Source organism: Orbicella franksi, chromosome 11 (genome assembly GCF_964199315.1).
Source record: "Orbicella franksi chromosome 11, jaOrbFran1.1, whole genome shotgun sequence".
In the NCBI taxonomy this organism is placed as follows: domain Eukaryota; kingdom Metazoa; phylum Cnidaria; class Anthozoa; order Scleractinia; family Merulinidae; genus Orbicella; species Orbicella franksi.
This window is the reverse complement of record NC_138155.1, coordinates 22,285,237-22,304,537: the sequence shown is the minus strand read 5'-3', so window position 1 is coordinate 22,304,537 and position 19,301 is coordinate 22,285,237. Positions and strand designations below refer to the sequence as shown.

Below are 19,301 nucleotides of genomic sequence, written 5' to 3'. Positions count from 1 at the left end.
CAAATTGTGACCAAGTACCTCTGTGAGTCCCTACAAGAAACAGCACGACGAAAATTTTAAGTGAATTATATGAAGGTAGAACACATTGCAATTAGTTTTCAGCGATTTTGCCAAGAAAGGACTACAGAATTTGTCTGCAGACATTTTCAATTTGACAACACAATCCCATGCACGCATGTATAAACCGTGACTGCAGCCCTTAAAGCTTCATGACACCCTTAATAAGTCTTAATAATCATGAAAATAAAAAGTAACAAATAAAAATGAAAGAAGCGTTTTAAAAATACTTTTTAGTTTTCATTTTTCGAAGTCATACTGGAGGTCGTGCCCTCAGTAATAAAAATTCAATTTGCAATAGCGTGCCATTTTTTATAATTATCCTAGAAAGACTAATTCATTTTCAATATCTAGTTTTAGCTCATTCCAAGCTTCGCTCCTGTACTATATTAAATTTGCCAATGTTTTTCACGTCATATTCCCCGACTATCGTGCGGCTAACCATCAGTTCATGTACTTTATGAAATCGTGAAAACAATGATAAAAATCTTTGAGTCAGTTGAAAAAAAGATCGAAAAATACTTCTAACTCTTTAAACGTATACAACTGTATATAAAACAAAACAAAAACCGTAAAGGCGTAATTATATTTGTCTTATCTTAGCTCGCCAGCCAATTCCCATGAAATATGATTTCATGGGAAATATGATGAAATATGATTTCGTAGCCGGAATAAATATTACATGGCAAAGCAGGCCAAATTTACAAATTTAATCAACGCAAATTATAGTCCAACTACACTACAGCAGGTTGAATAACGAAACGGTTTTATTATTTTTTAATATAAATGTACTAGCATTCTATCATGAATGCCGTTGTCTTATTGGCCAAGCTCTACTACTCGCTACCTCCAGTGTAGTCTTTTGTAGATAGTGAGTAACCCAGCAGTATGCGCCTGTTAACAAACTGTTGGCCTCTTTGCGTTTTCGAGGTGACTGCATGTGAAGGGGATCTAGCTTAAGTTTATAGCAACAAGTAGATTGATTCTAAAACAATTAGGTTATGAGCTCGAGATTTCTATGCGTGACAGCTGACTGGGGCTGGGCCCTCGTCAACTACGGCGTATCACGCGATAGAAATCTTGAGCTCGTAATCTAATTGTTGAATATCACGTGAAACCTAGTCACAAAAGAGTGAGGTAACAGGTAAACGCGTATATCAGGAGTATGTTTAAATCATACATTATGCAAGAAAGGTTATCTATTTTGGAATTCATTTGACTGAGCGTATGGATCGCGAACCTGTCAAGCTCTATCGGCTTGGTTAAATTAAGGAGCTCAGCCACTGTATTTTGAGTTATTATTAATAGTTTACTAAGACAGAAAACTCCAAAGAGATAATAAATAATCCATAAAGGAACAAGGATGGTTGAGAAGATTAACACGGATTACAAACGAACAAATTGAAAAATTCAGGTTCTACTTTTCAAGACGCACAAACGGTGACGTAACGCCTTTAAATTGAATGTTTTGATAGACTACTTTTGTGAGTGAAAATAGATGGCCGAATTTTATTAATCAACTTGTGATACGTTTTTTCGTAAGTTCTACAACGGATGAAAATTGTTTTTCCTGTTGGATCCTGTAAGCATAGCCAGCCATTCTTTCCTTCTAAGCTCGAGACATACAAAATAAGCTGCAAACGATTGCGTTATTATAGAAAGAAATTCAGCAAAGAATAAAAAACAGAGACAGGAAAAAAAGAAAAGCAACAAAAGTGAAGGTCTATAGAAGTATGACCAAGTATCGTGAAATTTGTGTTTTGAACGAAGATCGTGATCGCGCGCCGATTACGTGACAAATAGAACGTCGGAGGAATAGTTGTTATTGCAGCTGAGTCTGCGGTCAAATATTCTTTTGTTTTAAGAGGCATGCAAACGAGGTGGAAGGGTCCATACAATGAAGAATTGACCCTTTCGCCTCGTTTGTGTGTCAAGCCGCTGATAACTGCAACAACAGCCATTTAAAAACGCTACGATAACCTGTTATTTCGGATTATCGTAATGTCATGGTTTTCGAAAAGCTCCGTTTTAAAAATGTTTTCCGTCCTCACTGGCATTTTCAAATTCCTCCAGTTTGAAGAGCGTTTTCGAAAGGCTCCATTTTCGTGACAAAATAGTGTGGACGGCAGGCCAACCGTGAAAATAAAGCTGCGCTTTCAAATTCCTCCGGTGTGGTGTGGATTGGGCCCCAGTTATGATCGAGAAGTTTGTTATACGATTATGTTGGAAATAATTCAGGTATCTTCTTTACAACAAATTCCATTTGGTGTTGGAGGTTATTTTATACACTCAGCCTACCCTTATATATTCTTTTTATGAACAGAACTTTTTGCTTGCAGTTAACAGGTATTTAAAATTATTGAACCAAATTATGACTGTAACAGGTTAGAAAAAATAGGGATTTTTTCCGATCAAGGAAACGCCATTGAACTTACTGTATGTGGTCGCGAGAATTTTAAATTTCTTGTCTGAAAAAGTTGGGGAATCTATTTTAAGCAGCAGGTTTGAGTCTGTGAGAATTGTTTTCTGCAGTTGAAGGGTAACTTGTGGGGTTTTTGTTGGATCAGTCTTTCAATGATCAGTTAAAATTGTTTCAAGTTCTCTTTAGAAATGTTTTCTTGATGGTTAGCAACAATTATTGCAATACATTATTAAAGCTCCGTGAGCGGGCAAGATGACCCAACTTCCTGCGCTGTGATTCCCTACCCGAGCAGGCGAGATGGCGCTATCTTTACGCGCTGTGTCCCCGCTAGAAAGATTTTCAGTCCCCGATGCCGAACCAGACGCCATATAATAGATCCTTTTCTTGTTTTGTTTTTGTTTTAAGAACTTGGCCACTTAACCTCATGCTTGGTCAATAACCCATATATATTGAAAGTACGAATAAATGTCCCAAGGAATTAGTGTGCGGTGCATCGAATACTTTTTTTGCGACGCTAATGTACTGTTACATTACATTACGTACAAGTTTGCAACAATGCCCTCCAACTCTACGAAGTTGTGTTCAAAAGTTAGCTTTAATTTTGTAGTCACCAAACATCATGTTTAAGTTCACGGCCAAAGAAGTCCCCGAGAACAAATGTTAATTATTCCGCGCTTATTTCAACGAGAAGACAGACCAATGAGATAATCGCACTGTAACAAATGTTATCTACAGTTCCGTGCGTGGACGCACAAGCTTGAAAATTAATTCCCTTGAAATTGTTCTACTATCAAACCTTTTTTGAAACTTGGCATAATTAACATTCATGATATGAACATTAAAAAAATGCAATAAAAAAATGGGGTCACCGTCCTTGTTTACGCGCCAGCAGGCTCTTAAAATGGGGTACTTTTACTGGTTGCGTGTTAAAAATTCGAATCACCTTCATACAGAATTAAGTCTTGGTTGAGAGACACAAAATTTTATCTTGAGAGTAAAGCTTCTTTTACTCACTTAAGCAGTATTGCTTCATTTAAGCCGTTTTTGATTGCCTGGACTGCCTGGTTGTGGGAATATTGCACTTTTTGGGACAGTTCCGTTGTTAGCTTGAAGTCCTCGCCTTGGTCAAATTACACCCAGTACGAAATCTTCCAAACAAACTTATGTTCTATTATCAAACTTTTTTTCTTCTTCAAATACGTTCTTTATTACACTGTTCTAAGCAAATACCTGAAAAAATTCGGGGACTCGCTATCGAGCGTAGTTTGAGGGAAATCTCTTACGTTTTGTACGCGCACGCCCCTCATGTGCGCGCGCTAATGCCGCGAGAAAATCGTGCGCAGTAGGGATGCGCAATGCAGTACTGAATTTTAAATTATTCATGCGTTGTGGACTTCCTTCAATGTGATCCATGTTTAAAATTCAATCTACGGAAAATGCACTTTATTCCTCGCTTATGGCTTTGAAGAAATATAAGCTTCAGGTTGGGATTTTCCCTACGTTTGGAGCTGTTGTGAAAAGCAAATAGCTGTAACAAGCTAAGAACTGTACACCGTCAAGCAAACTTTGAATGCACGTGCTTCGAGTAAACCAAAGATGTCGCGGTGCGATTGCTCAGCAAATGGCGTCTGAGTCGTATTCAAGGTACAAACTGTACACGATAGTGAGATGTTATTTTTTTTGTAGAGTTAGCTTAGTTTTTCATCTCTGAAAGCATTGTACAAAATCTGTTGGGAATCGTTCTTGTTCCTAACTGACGTCGGGCACAACCGCGAACTTCATACATAATTAATGCCAAAACAAGTTTAAATAATTCATTTGATTACTTTTGTTAATACTTTCCGATCATTTTTCTTCTAGAGGAAAAAAAAGACTGTGACGATAAAGCTCAGATTGGTTAGACCATTACACAATCATTTCTGGTAAGTTAACTTTTTCAGTCGCAATCTCAAAAATTTCATTCTTCCGATTATTTTCCATACTTTTCTTTTAATGACGGTTATGAGAATTTAAAGGTTCAACTAGACAATATCTCCTTGTTGATGAGTTTCTTTATTTTCATCACCCGTCAGCTTAACAGTGTGTTGACATTGAATGGTGAAAGATTACATTTTAGCCTCGCACAACACTGATAGGAGCTAGAACGAGCAGTTTGCGTGACCAGTTTGGTTATGCACCTGATGTGACCTTTGTCCTGAATTGTCACGCAACGGGGAGCGAAGCTTTGCGCGACGGTCTAAAAACGGCTGCGAAGGAGTCGGGGCATATAGGAGTAGGGATCTCTGATATAAGATCAGGAAGGCTTACGGTTCAGACTGTGGCAACTTAGTAATGTTTGTTATTTGTTTGTTTGTTTTTCTAACAGCTTATTCATTAATTACTCATAATGTTGTTTCATTAATCTCTTTGTAGATTGGCATTGCAGTGACAACGCTTCTGATGAATTAAAAATGTCTTACTCAAGTTGACAGCAGTGGTGAGTCTTGTAAATGGCGATTTTGTAGTCTCTTTGAAGCCCCGGTCAAACGACTGCAACATTTCAACGCAACATATCACAACATGGTTAGGCGCAGCATGTTGCATGCATTTGGCCACCCTGTTGTGACGTGTTGCGACATGTTGGGTGTTGTTGGCTCAAATTTGAAAATTGTCAAATTTCGTGTGCAACATTTGTGGATGTTGCATGATGTTGCAGTCGTTTGGGCTGGTTTGTGCAACAATGTTGCATACGGTCATGTGGACTAGTTTGATTTTCAATACCAGGAGGCCATTACCTGGAGCTTCCATCTTCCATACTGACCCTCTGAGTCGACTCTGTCCCATATCTTTTTATTTTTAGAGGCACCTTCCACGGGGGTTTTCGCGGGTATTTTTATAGTAGCCAATCATAAGAGAGCTGCATGTGGTCCTCTATTGTTATAAGTCACATGCAGCACACGAAAGTATTTCAACAATGGCGGAAAGCAAGGAAAGTAATCTGGCGAAAGTTCTGATATCTATGAGACAACCTCCCCAGAATACAGCATGTCTTCCGAAAGCTGAACAGTGGCATATACAACATGCAAAACAGTCAACAGACTTGGGTGTGAACTGGTACATTTGAATCATGTGGTGTCAGAATGACCAAAAGGAGGAATAAACCTTTCTCGAGAAACAATAGCTCTATTAGATAGCTGCAAGAAACATAACTTCACTAGACAAATGTATAGCTTTCTTGGAGTAAAGCCACATGTACAGTACAGCGTCACCAAAGAAAAATGTACAAGGACAAATGTGTTATCTGTGATAAGAATCAATATACTGTTCTTGTAAACAGCTCTAATCAAAAAGCCGGGCCTGGCGTCACAATATAGAATGCAAATAAGCAACATGTTCCCAAAAAGTTTCATCTTTTTTCCGGCGAAGGCAAATACTTAGAGACTTAAAAACATATCTTACAATAGAAATGAGCCTGAACAATGCATAAACACATGGCAAATTACAGGTGTCAAACTCGGCAAAGCGGCATGCTGATAACAGCGGAAATCATGCACACCCATGATACATGTATCACAATTTTAAAAATAAAAATATACGGGGCAGGGTTGATTCAGGGTTACAATTCGTATGGAGGCTCTGGGTAATTGGGCTCCTGTCAATACCCAATATGTCGCAACATGGTGGCCAAATGCACGCAACATGTTGCACCCAACAATCAATGTATTGCATTACAATGTTACGGTTGCAATCATTTGGCCGAAGCTTGCAAGTGCTAGGCCAACAATGTTGTGTTGAAATGTTGTGATCGTTTGGCCGTTGCTTTAACTGTGGGTGTAATTTGATTCAAGCCCTGCTGAATCTTGGATAGTGTGGGAACGACCGTGAATATTGCTGTTAGTTGACACAGACAAGCTGACCTTTGTTCTTTGTGCCACATATTTTAAACCTTTTTTTTTCGTCTTATTTTCAGGTCTGACTTCTGAATTCTCTGCTATGTATTCAACAGCCGTTCTTACACTTCACAGCATGGCTAAGGTCAGTATTCTAACAGATATCCGACCTACATTTAACAATTATTCCACTAGCACGCGTTGGATATGAGATATTTTTGAGAGATAGCCAACGATTGCGTAGTGCCATGTTAGCTATAATCATTTCATATCCAACAAGCATGAGTTGAATGACTGTTTCATTAAAAATGGCTCAAAATATAGAAAACTGAAATAAAGTAGAAATAAAATGCCCCCAATAGTTACATACGTGCTTACCATATTTGTAAAGCATGGTATAATGGCTCATATACTATGGTGGCTAAGCCAATGAAAGTTCTTGAATTGCATTATGCAATGATCCAGTTTTTATCAACAGGGGGTGTGTTAGGCTTCTACAGACTTCTAGAGCTATCCTATTCGACACCAGTGATGAGGGAGTTTGAGGAAAAGGTCGTTGAAAAAAAAAAACGAAATCAAAGCTCAAATTACCTGCCAGAATTGAAAATGGGTGTAAAAAACGCTAATTTCCATTTTGTGATACCAATAAGGTTTCTCTTTGAATGTCCTGTTACATGCTCTATAAATCGTATAGCCTGACACAATGCCAATGGCCAAATTTCATGTTTTATCAGCAAAATAAGTACATGTTCAGCTAAATGAATCTATGAATCTGAATCTAAGTAATCGCGAGATGCTGTTGTCGTGATGTAAAAGCTTCATCTAACAGATGTAGTCCTTGACAACAAGAAAATCTATTTTGAACCTAGAAAACATTTTATTGATTTATTTTATTTTTTGTGACAGGATAAATAAGAACACAGCCACCACCGAACCAAGCTTCACTCAGAGTCTCATTGTCCTTCAAGCCCAGTGAAAAGAAACAACAGACATCAGTTTACCAATAGGCCAATCAACGCATTTATACTATTTGCTAAACGTTTTCGAGTGGAGTAATAACCCAGGCCCACTCTGGAAAAGATAACAGGTAAGCTCATAGAGCGCATCCTATCAGAAGGTACAAGTAATTCTAGAACACGTCATAGGGTTAGGCACTTCATCATCAATTGGGACGTATTTTCCCTACTGATAAGATACAAGTAACAGACAATTGCCAACTTTCTCTGGACTGTGGAAAAATACTTCAATGGTATTGAGCTTATTTCATAGCCGTATCTAGTAACGGGCAAACTGAAGCACTTGCCTCAGTCATTGTTTTTCATTTTTGTTGTTTTTGGTCATCATTAACACCCGTAATACCTTGGAAGAGGATTAAAGCGTGCCATAGGCATTGCCTCAGTCGTAATTTTTTCATGGACATTGCCTCAGTCATAATTTGTTTCTGGTTAAGGCCCTCAATAATGTTTAGAGATTTGATGTGGTCAAATGTTGCAAGTTAAAAGACCCAAATCAGTCCTCTCTGTCTTTTCTTGTTTTAATTTATGCTGGGAAACTTGCGATTTTGTTCCACTATAAAGTAAGAGCGTCCGGTTTTCTAGTGTTTTGAGATCGTATTGAGCTGCACTGCCAAACAACGTCGGGTGTGTGTAGTATCGAACTTCAGACCCTTTCAGTCCACTTGGGTGGGTCTAAGTTCCTCTTTCCTGTCCCAAAGTTATTTTTTTCCTTTGGATAACGCAACAGCAACGTTCTGCTTGTCTTTTTGGGCATTTTTCTTGGTTAAAATTTAAAAACTAAAGATACAATTAATAAAAATGGGCTTCTGTACTTCATACTAACTGTCTGTTCTAAACACTAATTTGTTATGTCAGCCTTGTCTGATCATCGCATCATTTTTCGTTCAAAGGTAAAACTTGTCACAGTGTCATGATTGGCATGGACAGACAGACAGGCAGACAACAGTATCATCATGGTGTTCTTCAGACTTCAGGTCAGTGTTTTTACATGTTATCAATATTTCCTGCCATTTTGAGATCAAGCTGTAGATATCAATGTAAGCCTTGCCTGCCTTGGCTGAACAGGAAAGGAAAATCACCTTGAGGCTGCCCACAGAATACTAGTTTGTACAAGAAGTTTCACGGTTGTGGTTGGCTGGGGGAATTAGTAGATTAAGACCGATTTTATTGTTCGTAGCGTCCAGTTTAGGAAGGCGGGGAGGATCAGTTCTGGCACGGATAGTCTCTTTATACATATTTCTGTCCATTTGACCAGTAAAACTGTTGCCATCCGTCGGCGCACCACACAACTACCACCCCCCGCCTTCCCTACCGCTAATTAAAGGAACAATTGCGATTTCCTAATTCTATGTCACCAAATGCTTTCCAGTATTGAAATAAATTGAATAAAAAGATTCTAAAGAAAGAAAAAAATCGTTTTTTGAATTATTCGAAAAATTTAGTCATGTCTTGACGTGGGTGTTAAATTTAAGGTGCTGTGTTTGAATCATAAGCAGTTAAAGCTAAAACTAAGGTTGTTTTTAACAAGTTGTATTGTTGCTATGGTGCCATGAAGATGGCCACAACTTATTTAACAATGTTTGGGCATTTGTGGGCTACCAATAGTGTAACATCACTTGATACGTTGGAGTGGTAGCATTGATCTGTCAAAGTATAACTAAAACTGCTAGAAAGTGCTGGAAATTGCCAGACACGTTGAGGGAGTTTCGTCACGGTTAAGCCGGGTTTGCACATCTTGAAAAGTTTTAAGCTTAAATTTGTCAAGTTCGTCGTGTGTAATCCGTGTCAATCATCTCCATCCTCAACCATCCTTGTTTCTTTATGGTTTATTACTATCTCTTTGGTGTGTTTCTATCAGTTTTAGTAAACTATTATTTTCAGGTTTTCTTCAATTTAAAAGTAGTTTGTACGTGGCCAAAATAACTCAAAACACCGTGACTGAGCTCCTTTAAAAGTGTATTGATATAGCCTCTTCAAGTTATTTGTAAGTTGTCCCTGAAATTTCTTTCTTCCAGTTACTCACTTTATAGCTGTATTGATGTGTACATCCTCACAAAACGCGCGCTACCTACAATGTATTCACATAATACTTATCTCTCTTCAGGAAAATGTCAAGAACAGATTTGAAAAGATGAAAAAATCAAAAGCTTCTTAGGACAGAAGGACAAGTGCAGGATTATGGCTTTCACAACAGTCACGGTTAGTTGATTAGTTTAAAAATAATAAGCTCTAAATTTGTTCCAAGCTGTTCGAAAGCCGATGCATTAACGCAAATCTGGTACTAGAAGTTGAGGATTGGCCAAAATTTCTGCAGTTTAACTCAGTTGCGGTCGAGTCCAAAACTATGAAAGGTTTAACCGAAATTCCTAGCAATTTGGGGTGTCTCGAAACAGTTTTCATACCTAACTGTAACGTCTGCAGCGACTGGCAAATTCCAAACGAGACGAAACAAAACGAGCTCTAGGCGTGTCGCGACAAACTAGTGGGTGGGACTACTTTACAGGTCGTCTTCAAGGGTAGACAAGTAAACCACGGAAAACCAAAGTTGACGGTTATCGGCGATTTATTGCATCAACATAAACGATCGTAAACTGAAATAACAATATGTAACGAATTTCTATCAATTTAGCGGAAAAGTTGCGTAACAAATAGTCAAAACTTACACGAGACAAACTAACGATTTGGAATCGATAACATAACGAAATTGAATAACAATACATCAAAAAAAGGCCAGCGTAAATACTACGCTAAGATACTAAATAAGATTCGATACAGAAGTACACAACAAAAGAAACTAATTAACAGCTCAATGCTTTCGAACCTAAAAGGTGGGCGTTCACTCTAGTAACGTTCAGAACACTTTCTAATTTAGACGATTATAGATCAATTAACATTGTACAAATCTTTCTTTGTATTCCTTCGCCCATAGCTATAAAAAGCGTAACCTAATCAAAATGACAAAGGTACTCACATATCGGTCCCGCTTGAGCCAAGGGTTAGGAAATCAAAAAGCATCAAGAGTTCAACGTTGACAAGACCACGCGAGATGGAAAGAAAATGTACTTTAAAGGGACGCTAACTCAGCTTTTATATGTGCGTGGTGACGCTTGAAGGTCCGATTACAAAACCAATGAAAAAGAAGTAAACATTGTAACTACGTTCGTAACTAAGATAAAGAGACAATTATTAACTAATCAAAATTGACCTTTGTCTAGTGTCCTTAACACTAACATTCCTATTAGATTTTTGGCAGCCTTCCCTTAATCGAATCGATGTGAAAATTGCACGAGTTATAAACTTTACATTGAAGTTTGGTGAACTGTATTTTTAAGAAAAAAAAAATGGATGTTGCCATGGCAACAACACTCGTGGTCCAAATTTTATTTTTTTTTAAAGTATTTTCAAATTATTTTTTTCATAATGACAATAAATCGACTGAGAGTTTAACACTACTCTGATGTAATTAGGTCATTATCTTGCCAAATCTGTCTTGAAGTAATTTTTTGACACCATGAAAGATTTTTTTCGATTGTCTTTTGCGATTTTAACATCACTCACGTACACGGTGCAACGTGGACGTTATTTTCGATTTTAAGCTATTATTCTAACATCTTGAAAACGGTTCGACAGATTTAAAACGTTCACTACGCAGCGTTTGATAACAATAAAAACAATTTTACTCCAGCATTTGATTGGCATTGATTCAATGGAGCATCTTGAATTTAATTATGAAGGAGGAGTTCAGTTGAAGCAACCAAAGTGCAACGCTAAAATATTCAAATAATGTGTACCAAAAGCGTTAGTTTAACAGCAACAATTGGTGTAACTCTCACATCGACCCGGTTAAGGGAAGATTTCTAAAAAGCTGATTTAAAACATTTTCGTGGTATTGTTTCTTAATCTCGTGTTGTCAATGCATGAGGGAATTTTCTTTGGTGTGAAACAAGCAGGCAATAATTATCAGTACTCTCTCTGTTTTCTTGAAGAAGAAGAAAAAAGCTTTCAAAATAACAAGGAAAAGTTTTTTCAAAATTTTTGTAGCTGAAAGCGTTTATGTTCTTGCAAAGATGCATGTATTTGTTAAAATTCGGCCGATCGATTTAAGCCTCGCCCTCGCGGCGTAATTATTTCGTTTCTATGCTTTGCTAGTTTTCACGTTTTCACGTTTTCACGTTTTCACGTTTTCAGTTAAGCCTAGTTTTTGAAAATCTGATTCCTCGTGATCGTTACAAATATACTTGATTTTCTTTTATATATTTATTTTGTTTTTGCTGGCGGTTATTGCATCGGGCGAAACTCCGTGTTAATGTTATAACCTTGAGATCGCATATAATTAGGCTAAACGTTGAATATTAATCTTGCGTCTGGCTCCCCACTTTGTTACACAGTGAAGCGAACCCAAGCAATAACATCATAAGTTTGATGATAAAATCATTAATACCATCGGCTAAAAATACGATCAGTTCCTCGGAGACCGGTTGCAATGATTGCTAATTTAGGATTATATTGTTATTTTCAACCATCAACACAGCGAGTCTGACTGTATACAATTAAGCGTAGTGTTTATGTTTGTACATCCGTTCCACTCTTGGTTCGCTGGACGCGATGAATAAAATGTTACCTTAAGCGAGGTCGACGGCTCAACAAGCTGAAATATATATTTATGATAACGATCGTCATTGTGATAGTACTTAAAGATAAATATTTGTGTTCTTTTCCTGCAGGTTCGTTGGCACTTATGATGAATCGAATATTGCAAGCCAGGAATATTCTCATCCAAACAAGAGACAAGTTTATTAAGAGCTGGAAAACAATGTAAGCGAACGTTTAGTTCAAGATTTTTCCGGAAGATTCGCTGCTAAGTTTTTTTTCTTACAAGAAACTACTCGCCTAGTACAGCGATTTTTTTAAAAAAAATAAGGCAGAGCTTCAATTGGAAGATCAAATTTGCTAAACTGTAATTTTATTTTTTGTGTGTGTGATTTTGCTTGGCTTATTCAGATCGGTTTAAACAAATTTAATTTTCCCGCCAATATTATTTCTTGTTAACATCTGTTTGAAAATGTTTAATTTTCCCGCCAAAAGACTTAGAAAAATACGGGCGCCAAAATACGCATGCGCCAATTTTTATTTTTTAAATATTACTTCTTGTTAACATCTGTTTGAAAATTTTTAATTTTCCCGCCAAAAGACTTAGAAAAAATACGGGCGCCAAAATACGCATGCGCCATTTTTTTTTATTTTTTAAATATTACTTCTTGTTAACATCTGTTTGAAAATTTTTAATTTTCCCGCCAAAAGACTTAGAAAAAATACGGCGCCTAAAATACGCATGCGCCAATTTTTTTTAAAAAAAAGTTTAAATATATTTTCAATAAATTGTATTCAATTCATGTGTCTGTTCTCTTTGTGGCATTTTAATATCGTAATGAATAAGAGTCAATAAAGTAGTGACATTTATTTCTTTGTAATCTCTTTTATTATCTTCAATAAAACGTTTCAAAAAATTGTTTTGTATTTCAATTAACTTTATACACTTCAAATACTCTTTAATTATAAGTTAATTAGTTAATGAAAAATCAATTAACTAATAAAAGAGGTGTGACAAAAAAATGTCCCCTCTATATACTAAGACTTTTGGCGGGAAAATTGGAAAAAATTTGCACAGCGTTTCCCCTGGCAAGATTTTGGGCAAAAAATTTAAAATGGCTTCCCTCAAAATTTTCCCGCCAAAAACATGTAAGCAAAGTCTAGTGCAAAAAAAATTGAAAATAGAACGCCAATTTCGTCCTCGACTTTTAAAAAACCGATACGATATTTTAGTTTAAAACTGTCCTTTCCAAGTCAAAGTTTGAACTGAATTTCCTCTTCGAGACGTTTTGATCTTTCAACTTTTTTGCACGAGATAGTGTTCACATGTTAACTAAACGTACAGTGAAGCAACATGGCAAGAGAAACTAATCTACTCCGCGAAAAAACCGACCCGCCTTTTAATTTTCCTCTTTACCAATAACCTGAAGAAACAAACGAAGTTTCACGGCGCCACAACCGGTTCCACCGTGGTGAAATCAGTAGTGATGCCGCAAAACTCCTGTTTAATCAGGCTATATTTCCAATCAACCGTCGAGTCTACAAATTTCTATAACTTGCCATGTTGCCTCGGATAAAAGACTTTTTCAGCCGTCAATAATCGTTTGTAGCACGGGACAAAGTGAAAAAAGAAGATTTAAGCAAAGTCAACTTTAAAAATTTCGGGAGCAAACTAGACTTAATTTAGCCAGAGAATGTAACAATCATTTGGCTCTAAGTTTTTTTTATTAATTCTTATGACATACTCGCCTAAACGTTTGACTAGAAAACTAAACACACGAAATGTTGCAAAATTTTCTGGAGCAATTTCAACTGTTGTTTTAGCCACAGAATATAATAATTTAATTGCTTGGTTCCAAGTTCTTCATTAAATCTTGTGATTAGATAAACAAGAAAACGTTATAGAATGCTTGACCTAAAACTCTAAACTTTTTACGAGCAAATTCTTCGGTTAATTTAGACACAGGGTGTAACAATTTAATTGCTTCGCTCCATATTCTTCAAGCGTTGAAATCGAACGAGAAAAATAAGGAAAATCAATCCAGTTTTTAAATTGCCTAAAGCAAGGTTTCAAATCTCTCTGGAGCAAATTCAACTGTTGTTTTAGCCGCAGAATATCACAATTTAATTGCTTGGCTCCATGTTGCTAAATTCCTTTGTTAACATTCCAGCCGAGTTTAGCTTTATTTTTAGACAAGATATTCAACGATTGAAAACTTGGCTTTACTTGATTTAATTTGTATTTCTTCGCAATAATCCTTTGTCCTGTGCTTCATCGAATGCCGGCAGAAAAAGATCTTTATCCAATGTAGATGTAAATATTAAACAACACCCAGTGTCTGGTCCAAGGAAAAGCGTTATTCTGAGTTCAACTCCTCCCCTTCACACGAACCTTTCCTAATGAATTGATATGCAAAATTAACCGAATTACACTTATACAGACCACAGTAAAGATAAAGAAACCAATAGCAAATAATCTACTTCCTCTTTTGTTTATTTTTCTCTATCTCGCACAACTTTACCTCGAAACGTAATGGAAAAAATATTCTCCAAAGACCTTTTGGTGCAACTAAAAGTTAAATCAGTTCGAATCAGTTCTCCTGCAAGTGTTTTTTGTAGATAAAATGTTTTGTTTAAAACAGATTTTCGCGACACTGTTAATAAGTTGTTTGCCTTGACTTGTGTACAGAACAGAAGTAAATAACAATTCAATAAAATTAAAAAGACCAGATGGCTTTGGACAAGCAAGACAATTGAACCGAGAGGAAGAAATATTAACTGCAAACAACATTTTAAACAAGTTAGACAAAAATAATAATTCTTTGCTTCGAGTTTTGCATTTTCTGGAGCACTTTCGACTGTTGTTTTAGCCACAGAATACAACAATTTAATTGCTTAGCTCCAAGTTCTTCTTCTTTAAGTCTTTTAGAAGGATATGCAAGGAAGATAATTGGAGGAGAAAATACGAACTAAATAAAGATTTCCATAGGACTGTTAATCGACAAAAAAAAAAAATTGAGCGATGTCTCATCCCATGTTTTTCTTCTAGTAGATTTAACATTTGCGAAAACGAATTGAAAAAAAAGTCAATATTCATACCAGATTTGGATGAGCAAGATAATTGCAGCGAAAAAAACGTCGTCGGATTAAATCATTGCCGATTCATTAACTTCTCATTAATATCTTTACAACTGAGAGACAAAAAACATGATTTCAAAAAACGTTTGATTTTGTGGTCTGTATAAAAGCTAATTCTGAATCGAAACTACATCGTAACATCCCATGAACCAGACATAAGTGTTTTGTATTGTATACTTAGCTTACAAAATGACAAGAGAACATTTGCTTATGCGTTTTCCGTACGCTTTTTAAGACAACATTAGCCAATTGGTGAAAAATAAAAGAAATGAATGTGCAAACATTTACAAAGTTTAAAGCGACATCACGATATTTTAACAATTCATGCGTAATGATTTGCTTGGTAAATTTGCGTCGCTTTACATTTGAAAAGCTTTTATTCTCTTGTCAATTGTAACTTATCGGTTGATGAAACAAACAGACGGATATTTTCGAGGTGGCACGATCAAGGTTTTAGTTTTCACAAACTAAATGCTCGTAAATTTCACACAGTTACTGCGTCGTTTTGAAAACTGATTTGCAATGATTTACTCCGTCAAAGTTGTAGAAAACGTAAATATTTTTCTTATTTGTCTCCGGCTTCCAAAGTAATGACAATATGTATTCTGCTCGACAAAAGTGAAAATCATCTACGACTGAACGAGCACAATTGTTTAATTGAAAACGTTACAGAGTATAACAATTTAATTGCTTCGCTCCGCATTCGTCGAGCGCCAAAATCGAACGAGACAACGAAGGAAAATCCGATTTTTAAATTGTTCAACTTAAGTCAGAGTCAAGGTTTCAAACTTTTCTGGAGCAAACTCAGCCGTTGTTTTAGCCGCAGAATATCACAATTTAATTGCTTGGCTCCACGTTGCTAAATTCCTGTTAACATTCTAGCCGAGTTTAGTTTTATTTTTAGAAAAGATATTCAACAATTATTGTATTTTAAGTAGTTGATTTGTTTCTCTCTAGGTTTTCTTCAAATTCTCGTTCGCCTAACATGCAGTGCCACCTTAAAAATACCCCACCTCTGTTACATCGACTGAAGTTGTAAATGATGGCTGATGTCTAACACAACTCAACTCAGTTATGAAATACGCCGTCCTTGTTTCCTTGTGATGTCATCTTTCTGGACTTGCAGCAAGACAATCAGTAATACAGCCGAGGAGTTCACTTCCCTTACAAACTTAAACAACTAATCAGCCACCATTTCACTTAAATTATTTGACATTTTAAAATTCTTATCTTTGCAGTATTTCCTTCCGATTCAGTTATTCCGGTTCGTCTTGTCCATATCCTTTCCTCCAGTTTTTCTGAAAAATAAATTATCAGGTCTATCATCAGCAAGTGCTCAAAAATTTACAATTAAATGATTAAACACTCTTAAATACGATCTCAACTCGCCATGGTAAAAGTTAAACTAGCAAATAAACGCCCCTGAGGCCAGATACGTTTAGAAGGTGAAGTTGACAGGATTCCAAAATAAAGTTTCTCAGTAAGGAATGATAAACTTTTCTGTTTGTAATTGTGTTACCATGAAAAGGCCTCTCCACATTCAGAACTGAAAATTTAGCGCGCCCGGTCGCCTTTATTTCAACTTGTAACCAAATACTTTCCTCTTCGAAAGTCTTTTAAAAGTTTTCCAAGGAACTTTCAAATTCTGAATTTAGTAACGTCTCTCAAATGTTGTTTAGAGAGGTTGAAATACCGTGAACGAAACAAAACGAACCGCTCTTCAGTCGAATTTCGACTTGAAACAAAGGTGAAGCGAACAGTTAGCGCACGTGTTGACGCTTTAGCGACATAATGCCAGTCTTTTAGACTTTCTGGGCAAAATAAAAGTAATATTCCCCATAAGCAATGCTTACCTTCAGTTAGACAAGCTAAAAGAATTTGTCCAAGCTTCCATCTCTTCTTCTTCAAGCATCTTCTTGCCTCTAGAGTTCCAACTCGCCTTCACAAGGACGACACGTCTTCACACATCAACGGACGACATGATTTGACGAAGATTCTACAATTTGGAATGAATATGGATTAGAAACTCAAACCAATCACTGACAAACACACTGGAAAGAATAAGCGTGGAATTTGTAGGCACACTTTCTAGTCAGCCAATCATGAAACGCGAAAAAGAAAACTATTGCACGCACTAAATACATTTTCTTTAGTTTAATTAAAAGTTTTGGTATTTGGAAAAGTTCGAAAATAAAATGAGAATATGGTTAATTATGCGGAAATATGGAATCCCGAACAAGATAGTAAGGATGGTAAAAGTGTTCTATGAAGACTTCAATTGTGCTGTAGAAGATCAAGCAGAAGCATGTGAGTGGTTCAACATCAAGACAGGCGTCAAGCAAGGATGTAATATGTCTGGATTTCTATTCTTGATAGCTATGGATTGGATTATGAGAAGGACTGTAGGAAAAGGAGAAAACGGAATCAGGTGGAACTTTACATCTAAACTCGATGATCTAGATTTTGCTGATGATGTGGCGCTTTTGTCTTCTACTAAACAGCATATACAGAACAAGACTACTAAAATGAATGAGGCAGCAAGACGGGTCGGGCTGAAAATCAACAAAGGAAAGACAAAGGTGATGAGGATCAATGGGAAGAGTCAGGAGAAGGTTGCAGTAGATGGGCAAGATATCGGCGAAATTGAGGAGTTTAATTATCTGGGGGCTACCATTTGTAAGGAGGGAGGAGGAATGAAAGATCTGAAAAACAGGCTGTCCAAGGCGAGAGGCACATTTGCCAGACTCAAAAGAATATGGAACTCAAGGAACATCATGAAGAGGACCAAGCTTAGACTGTTTAAAACCTTAGTTGTACCGGTGCTACTGTATGGATGTGAGACATGGAAGATGAACATGGGAGATGACCAACGAATAGATGTGTTTCACAACAAATGCCTCAGGAGGATTCTCAAAATAAAATGGCAAGATCACGTTACCACTAGAGAGCTCCTTGAGAAGGCAGAGACGAAGTTCCTTAGTGAAGAGGTTAAGAGGAGAAGATGGAAGATGATAGGGAATGTCCTACGACAAAACAGAAACAGCCATACCAACATAGCCCTATCATGGACACCTGAAGGAAAAAGGAAGAGAGGAAGGCCTAAGACCACCTGGCGAAGAACAGTTGAGAGAGAGAGGAACAGCGCAGGATGGCGTACATGGGATGAGGCAAGAGCTGCTGCAGCCAACAGAGAAAATTGGAGGCATTCTGTGGAGGCCTTATGTGCCACGAGGCATAAAGAAGCTAAGTAGTAAAAGGAGAAAACAGAAACGCCTGTAGGTGAAAAATGTGTTTGTAAACAGAGGAAAGAAAAACTATTGAAAGAATATCAAGCTCATCACTTTTGAAACAAGGACTTCGAGCTATGTTGATCCTGAGATGCATTTTTTAAAAAATATCTGAAACACTTTAACCTGAAAGCTCACTCCTCAGATCTAAATACCTAAGTTAAATCCAACTTTCCAGAGACAAAAATAAATCGAGCCCCTATCGCCAGAAATGAATATCTTTCACCCAGAAAAACCCGGCCCGCCCCTAACATTACTCACACATAAACCCGAGTCTCCGTCTTACAAGACAAAATAAATTCCCCCCGGTAACCCTGTATATCCAGTGGATATAATACCATCAAACGAAATTAAAGTTTCCCTGAAAATTGGAGTTTTACTCGAGAAATTAGCATGAACCCAAAGACCATCCGCGTAGCAGGCTACTTGACTCTGTGCGCATGCGTGCAATTTTGTCTTCCCACAAGCGTTGCAAATTCATGAACCTATAGGGAGATGCTCGACCACAGTTGCAGTCTGAATGGTACGGGCGATGTTTGGCATACGTGCTGGGCTGCGGGGAGCTAAAGCCCCGTGTATCTCGTGGTCAAGTAGAGGTACTCGCCTGCAATTTTTGTCCTGGGGGCTAGCCATCGCTTGTGGTGCCCTCGAATAGTGCACCCTTATACCTAAGAAAGGACCATTTGAAAGCTCGCGAAATAACGCCTCAATCGATGTGTTTATGTAAACAAATCAAAGCTGGTTAGCTTTAGACAAGAACGGACCATCAAAAAGAAGGAAGTAAAATCTTGAAGTTGACAAAAAGCGGCAAAGTCCTTAGACAAAAAATATTAAAAAAAAAAACAATTTCAGTTTGTCACAGAGGTATCTCAGGCTAATTCTACAATAAAGATGCAAGTCTCTGATCTTCTTTCGTACACAC

At 37.1% G+C, this 19,301-nt stretch overlaps 1 long non-coding RNA gene across 1 annotated transcript; it reads left to right on the top strand.

Moving 5' to 3' along the window:
- The first annotated feature begins 723 nt into the window (after positions 1 to 723).
- On the top strand, positions 724 to 13,780 carry LOC145460234 (uncharacterized). Its single transcript, XR_014039813.1, has 8 exons — positions 724 to 4,123; positions 4,340 to 4,401; positions 4,892 to 4,955; positions 6,429 to 6,493; positions 7,255 to 7,435; positions 8,255 to 8,338; positions 9,469 to 9,563; positions 12,089 to 13,780. It is a non-coding gene; the product is annotated as an uncharacterized LOC145460234 (long non-coding RNA).
- The last annotated feature ends 5,521 nt before the right edge of the window (positions 13,781 to 19,301 follow it).